Source organism: Heterocephalus glaber, unplaced genomic scaffold (assembly GCF_053883595.1).
Source record: "Heterocephalus glaber isolate CG9 unplaced genomic scaffold, H.glaber_assembly_v1.0 deba00001720, whole genome shotgun sequence".
In the NCBI taxonomy this organism is placed as follows: Eukaryota; Metazoa; Chordata; class Mammalia; order Rodentia; family Bathyergidae; genus Heterocephalus; species Heterocephalus glaber.
The window spans coordinates 2,539,718-2,547,664 of NW_028258433.1; positions in this window are offsets into that span (position 1 = coordinate 2,539,718).

Below are 7,947 nucleotides of genomic sequence, written 5' to 3' on the forward strand. Positions count from 1 at the left end.
CTATGACCAGAATATATAAAGAACTCTTACAGCTCATTAATAGACAATCCAATTAAAAACTAGACACAAGAAGATGATAAATAGCCAGAACAGCACAAGGAAAGGTGTGCAACACTAGAATCAGAAAGATGCTACTCAGTACAATAACAAGATCGTATTATACATTCATTAGGGAGATGAAGGTAAAAGTTTTAAAAGAACACATGTCAGCTTATGTGTGAACCAGTTAGAACTGTCTAATAATGCTAACGTGAATGTAAAATGATAAAACCATTTTGGAAAACAATGTAGAAATTTCTTGTATTACTGTTAAGAACCAACAGTTCTGTTCTTAAGGTTTTCCTTAAGAGGAATGAAAACACGTATTCACAATAGATTTGTACATATAAGTTGACTATCGCTTATCTGAAATTCTTGGGAACAGAAGTGTTACAGATTTTGGGTTGAAATCCACTTGATCTTCAAAAAGGATAGCTACTCCTGCTTTTTTTCATGTTTCTGTTACATGGAGTATTGTTTTCTATGCTTTAACTTTCAGTCTATGAGGGTTTTTTTTCTTTTTTTTTTAGTTCTTTTATTGGTACATTTTAGGTATACAATTTGTTTACTTTTATCATTGGGTGTTTGTACCTGTACCTGATATATCTTGGTTCTTATTTTTTTCCCCATTACCTGTGCACCCTTCACCCCCTCCACCCTTCCCTATTTACATAGATTTCATTTCCATTTTTTTTTTCTTTTCTCATAGTTTTTCCTTTCCCTCTTTCCCTTTCCCTTCCCCTCCCTTCACTCCTTCGTCTTTGGAGCTTTTTTCCTATTTCAAATTATCAATTATTCGTTTTAACCTTTTTAACTCTTGTTTACACTATCAATTTCTCACACTAGCGAAAATATTTGGTATTTATACATGTGTGTCCTATTTATTTCACTTAGGAGTATGGCCTCGATATGCATACATTTAGCTATAAATGACTCTAGTTTTTCGTTCTTTATGGCTAAGTAGTACTCCATTTTATATATAAAAAAAACCACACGTCTTCTTTATCCAGTTTCCTGTTGATGGGCACTTGAGCTGCTTCCAAACTTTAGCTATTACAAACTGTGCCGCTATGAACATGGGTGCACATATATCACTGTGGTATGATTCTTTTAATTCTTTGGGGAAGATACCCAGCAGGGGAATACCTGGGTCAAATGGGACCTCTAGTCCTAGTTCTTTGAGGTATCTCCATACTGACTTCCACAGTGCTTTCACCAGTCTGCACTCCCACCAACAATGGAGAAGGGTTCCTTTCTCCCCACACCCCTGCCAGCATTTGTTATTTGTTCATTTCTTGATAGCAGCCATTCTTTCTGGGATGAGGTGTAATCTCAGTGTTGTTTGCATCTGCATCTCTCGAATGACGAGTGATGTTGAGCATTTTTTCATATATTTGTTTGCTGCTTTTACTTCCTTGTCTGAGAAATGTCTGTTCATTTCAGATGCCCATTTTTGAATTGGGTCTTTGAATTTGGGGGTCTGATTTTTTTAAGTTCTTTATAGATTCTAGATAGTAGTCCTTTGTCTGAGGTACAGCTGCTGAAAATTTTTTCCCATATTGTAGGTTGTCTATTAGCTCTGTTGGTGGTTTCTTTTGCAGTGCAGAATCTTTTTAATAACATGAGATCCCAGTTGTTGATTCTTACTGCTGGTTCCCGTGCTACTGAGGTTTTGTTCATGAAGTCTTTTCCTATGCCAATGTCTTCAAGAGTTCTACCTCATTTATCTTCCAGCAAGTTTAGTGTTTCTGTCTTAATATTTAGATCTTTAATCCACGTTGATCTTAGTTTAGTGCATAGTGATAGGTATGGGTCTAGTTTCAATCTCTGGCAGGTTGAAATCCAGTTTTTCCAACACCATTTATTAAATAGGCCATCTTTCCTCCAATGATGGTGGTTGGCTCCTTTGTCAAAGATGAGGTGGCTGAGCATGTCTGGAGTTGTTTCTGTATCTTCTAATCTATTCCACTGATCCTCAGGTCTGTTCCTTTGCCAGTACCATGCTGATTTTATCACAGTAGCTTTGCAGTATACTTTCAAGTTGGAGATTGTGATACCCCCAGCCATGTCTCTGTTGCTTAGAATTGCTTTAGATATTCTAGCTCTCTTATGGTTCCAAATGAATTTTTGGATGTTTTCACTAGTTCTGTTAAGTATATTGTTGGAATTTCAATTGGCATTACATTGAATCTATATAGTAGTTTTGGAAGTATGGCCATTTTCACTATATTGATTCTTCCTACCCAGGAGCAAGGGATGTCTTTCCATTTTCTTGTATCCTATTTGATCTCTTTTTTCAGAGTGCTATAGTTTTCAGTGTAGAGGTCTTTTACTTCCTTTGTTAGATTGATTCCTAGATATTTCATTTTTTTGGATGCTATTGTAAAAGAAATTGTTTCCCTAATTTCTCTCTCAATGAGTCTTTTATTTGTGTACAAGAAAGCTATTGTTTTTTGAGTGTTGACCTTGTATCCAGCTACTCTACTGAATCTGTCAATTAGGTCTTGAAGTCTTTTGGCAGAGTTTTTTGGGTCTTCTATGTAAAGTATCATATCATCAGCAAATAATGACAGTTTAACTTCTTCTTTTCCTATCTTGATTCCTTTTCTTTCTTTCTCTTTTCCTAATCGCTGTGGCTAATGTTTCCAGAACTATATTGAACAGGAGTGGTGATAGGGGGCATCCTTGTCTTGTTCCTGATTATACTGTGAAAGTTTTCAGTTTTTGACCATTTAGCATGATTTTGGCTGTTGATTTTTCATAGATAGCCTTAATCAGGCTAAGATACAGACCTTCTAGTCCAATTTTCTGTAAGGTTTTTATCATGAGTGGGTGCTCTGATTTTGTTGAATGTTTTTTCTGCATCTATTGAGATGATCATATGGTTTTTGTCCTTGACTCTGTTAATATGGTGTATTACATTTATTGATTTATGAATGTTGAACCATCCTTGCATCCCTGGGATAAATCTGACTTGGTCTGGTTGTATGATCTTCTTGATGACCCTCTGTACTCTGTTTGCCAGTATCTTGTTGAGGATTTTTGCATCTATGTTCATTAGGGAGATTGGCCTGTAGTTCTCTTTTTGGGTTGAGTCTTTCCCTGGTTTTGGAATCAAAGTAATACTTGCTTCCAGGAATGAATTTGAAAGTATTGTTTCCCTTTCAATTTCCTTGATGAGTTTAAAGAGTAATGGCATTAGTTCTTCTTTAAATGTCTTGTAAAATTCAGCAGTGAAGCCATCCGGATGTGGGATTTTCTTTGTTCGTAAATATTTTATTACATTTTCAATTTCACTCATTGTAATTGGGGTGTGCAGAATTTGTATATCTTCATTTAACTTTGGCAATTTGTATGTATCTAGGAATCTGCCCATTTTTTCTGTGTTTTCCATTTTATTGGAGTAGAGGTTCTCGAAGTAGGTATTGATGATCCTCTGGATTTCTGTTGGATCTGTTGTGACTTCACCTTTTTCATTCTTAATTGCATGTATTTGTGCCTTTTCTTTCCTTTTTTTGATAAGGTTGGCTAAAGATTTATTGATTTTATTTATTCTTTCAAAAAAACCAACTCTTTGATTCATTGATTTTTTGTATTGTTCTCTTAGTCTAAATTGCATTGATTTCTGCCCTGATCTTTATAATTTCCTTTCTTGTACGAGCTTTGGATTCATTATGCTCTTCTTTTTCTAGGAGCTTGAGGTTCTGCTTTAGGTTATCTGAGTTTTCTCTGTTTTCCTAATATGGGCATTCACTGCTATGAATTTCCCATGTAGAACTGCTTTCATTGTGTCCCATACATTCCTGTATGTTGTACTGGCATTATCATTTACTTGTAGAAACTGTTTAATTTCTTCTTTAATTACTTCTGTGACCCATTGGTTGTTCAAGAGGATATTATTCAATTTCCATGTGCTTGTTGGGGTTTTGTGATTTCTTATGTTATTGATCTCCAATTTTATTGCACTATGGTCTGATAATATACAGGGGGTAACTTCAATTCTTTTACATTTACTTAGATATGTCCTATGAGCTAGCATGTGGTCTATTCTGGAGAATGACCCATGTGGAGCTGAAAAGAATGTGTATTCCAATTTTGTGGGGTGGAACCCTCTGTAAACATCTATTAAGTCCATTTGTCCAGTAGCTTGGTTCAGTTCTAGAATTTCCTTGTTAACTTTTTGTCTAGATGATCTGTCTGTTTGTGACAGTGGGGTATTGAGGTCCCCCACTACAATTGTGTTAGTGTTTATTTGGTTTTTCATGTCAATTAATATTTGTTCTGTATAGTTGGGGGCATTCGTATTTGGTGCATTTATATTTAGGATTGTCATCTCTTCCTCTTGGATTGTTCCCTTCACAAGGATGTAGTGACCATCTTTGTCTCTCTTAATTAGTTTTGCTTTGAAATCTACTTTGTCTGCAAATAAGATTGCTACCCCTGCTTTCTTCTGGGTTCCTGTGGTGTGGAGAACTGTTTTCCATCCTTTTACTTTCAGTCTATGAGTTTGTTTTTGAGTTAGGTGTGTTTCTTGTATATAGCATATTGTTGGATTTTCCTTTTTAATCCATCTGCCAGTCTATTTCTTTTGATTGGTGAATTGAGGCCACTAACATTGAGGGTTATAATTGATAGATATTGATTTATCCTTGTCATGATGTTTTACTTTTTTGGGCTCTTTTATTTCTTATTTTTTTCCCCTTTCCCCTTTAGTGTCTTACCTTGCCTGGTGGCTTCCCTCTGTTGGGCCTCATGGAGTTGTGAACTTCATTTTTTTCCATGATATTGTGTAGAATTGCTTGTAGTGCTGATTTGGTGTTCATGAAATTTCTCAGGTGTTCTTTGTTGTGGAAGTATCTAATTTCCCCATCAATTTTGAAAAATAATTTTGCAGGATACAGCAGTCTAGGTTGGAAGTTATTTTCTTTTAGGGCTTGAAATACTTCACTCCAGGGTCTCCTTGATTTGAGGGTTTGTGTTGAGAAGTGTGCTGTGATTCTGATGGGCTTTCCTTTGTAGGTGATTTGTTTCTTTTCTCTAACTGCTTGTAGGATTTTGTCCTTCTGTTGGATTTCTGGGATCTTGACTATTATATGTCTAGATGTAGATTTTTTTTGAAGGGCTAGTTGGAGTTCTATATGTCTCACTTATCTGTATGTCCAATTCTCTACCTCTGTCTGGGAAGTTTTCCACAATTACTTCTGTGAACAGTATTTTTAATGTCAATTGTGCTTTCTCCTGTTTTTTCATGGAGTCCTATCAGTCTTATGTTATTCTTCTTTGCATCATCTAGCAGTTGTTGGATTGATTTCTCATGGTCCCTTACTATTTTTAAGAAATCTCTATTTTCATGGTCTCTAAAAGTGATTCTGTCTTCTATATCTGATATTCTATCTTCAGATTCCCTTAATCTGCTGTGGATACTTTCAATGGAGTTTTTAATCTCCTGAATATCTGTTTGAATCTGTTTCATGGATTCCATTTCTTTCTTATGTTGGGTGATTCTCGTTTCCATTTCTTTCTTATGCTGGGTATTCTTGGCTTCCAGCATGTTTCTGAGCTCATCTATTTTTTTATTTGTTTCTGTTCTAGATCCTCTAATCATGTCTTTCCCTCTGCTCACCATCTCTGTGGATATCTGGGAGATTATTTCTGCTTTGAATTTTTCTAGAGCCTCATTCATCTGTTTTGTTACTTCCTGTTCTATCAGTTCAGAGTATCCAGGTGATTGGTTATGGGACTTTTCCATCTCATTTCCCCCAGGATTTACCCTTGGTGGGGTGGAAGTCTGGGTTTGTGCCTTGCTTAAATGTCTTCTCATTTTTGTTTTTGGTACTGTCCTTGGTTTAACTCCTGGGTTGATAGTTTGAAATTGCTTATTTTATGTATCTTTGTTGCTTGTAATTAGAACCCTTATGGAATGATTGCTTGTCAGAGGTGTCTTCCAGATATAGCTGGTCTTTAAGTTTTGAGTGTCTAATGACTCTAAGGCTATCTCATTTTTCCTTATACTAGGAAGGTTCATTGACTAGATCAATACCCACACCTTAGCCCAAGTGATACAATCAGCAACACCATTGTATCAAGTACATCTTTGAAAATGACATTTTGTGGTAGGTATTAATCTATCACCTTTAGCTGTGTGACTTAAATCAAGATCGAGGACCAACCCAACATATAGTGAATAAACTCTTCAATATAACAACTTTACCCTTTGGGATGGGGAGTTAGAAGGGGTTGGGGAGGGAGGGACAGATGGGAAGAAGGATAGGGAAAGGTTAGCAGTGTGGCCAGAGGACACAGGTGAGAAGGAAAAAGAGAATAATAGGAAAATAAAGAAGAATTCTGAATGAGGACCAAAACAGGGACAAAAAGGGAAGATGAACAATGTGGGAGAGCAAGAGAGTGAGTGTAAGAGAGAGAGAGAAAGGAAAGAGAAAAGAAAAAAAAAAGAAAAGAAAAAAAGGAGAAAAAACAAATATTTCCAAAGAGTAGGGAAAAATATTTAAGATAAGAAGAGCTAAAGAAAAGAAAAGAGAAAAAAACCAAAGTAATAAAACTAATTTTGGGAATAAAAAATAACCATGAAGATGAAGATGAATAACCTTGAAGACATACTCTTTCAGGGTATGTCTCTGCTGTCACAATAGACAACGTGGGTAGCAGTGTGCAGATATAAGTCAATGAGTCTCAGCAAGTTAGTTGCAGACCCATGAGATTCAGGCAGATTTCTGGCTGCAAGTCCCAAGTTGAGCTCCCTGTCCTCCTGTAGGGTTGAACTCTGCAGAGTTGTATTGCAGGTTCCAGCTGCCCTTCCCCTGAAGGTAGTCCCAGTCCTGATGGGAGGTAAAGATGACTGCAACTTACCCAGTACAGTGGTCTGGTGGTCCGGTGTCCTCTGCGTCTTTGTGGTGTGGAACCAGGTGGCTGTACAGAGGAGCGCGGGGGGTGGGGGGTGGGGGGGTGGTGTCCAGTGGATTGCTGCTGGGGCACGGGCTGATTAGGTACGATCCATGCAACTGGTGACGTTGCTACGGCACCTGCAGACCTGCCTGTCCATGAGTTTCTTTTTGAATTAAATGTGTTTCTTGTATGCAGCATATTTGTTAGATCTTGCTTCTTGACCCATTCTGCCAATCTATTTCTTTTGATTGGTGAATTGAGACCATTAACATTGATGGTTATAACTGATACATATTGATTTTTCATTGTCATGACTGTTTCTTTTTGTTGGATTTTCCACCTTTGTGTTTAATTTCTTGTCATACCCAACGGATTCACTCTGCTGGGCTTCCTGGGGTTGTGATTCTCATTGTCTTTTCCTAGGGTATTGTCTAAAATATTTTGGAGTGCTGGTTTGGGTATTCATGATGTTCCTAAGGTGGTCTTTGTCATGAAAGTATCTTATTTCTCCATCAATTTTGAAAGATAGTTTTGCAGGGTGCATCAATCTGGGTTGGAGGCTGTTTTCCTTTAGGGGTTGGAATACATCACTCCAAGCTCCTCTTGTCTTGATGGTTTGCATTGAGAAGTCTGCTGTGATTCTGATGGCCTTTCCTTTGTATGTGATTTGTTTCTTTTCTCTAACTGCTTGTAGGATTTTGTTCTTCTGTTGGGTTTGTGGAATACTAACTATTATATGCCTATGTGTAGATGGTTTTTGATCATGGCTAATTGGAGTCCTATATGCCTCACTTAGTTGTATGTCAATTTCTTTTCCCCTGCTTGGGAAGTTTTCTGCCATCACTTCAGTGAACAGGTTTTTTTTATATCATCTGTACTCTCTCCTGTTTCTTCATTGACTCTGATCAGTCTTCTTCTTCTTTACATCGTCTAGCAGCTGCTGGATTGATTTCTCATGGTCCCTTACAATTTTAAAGCAATTTTTCTTTTCCTGGTCACTCATTG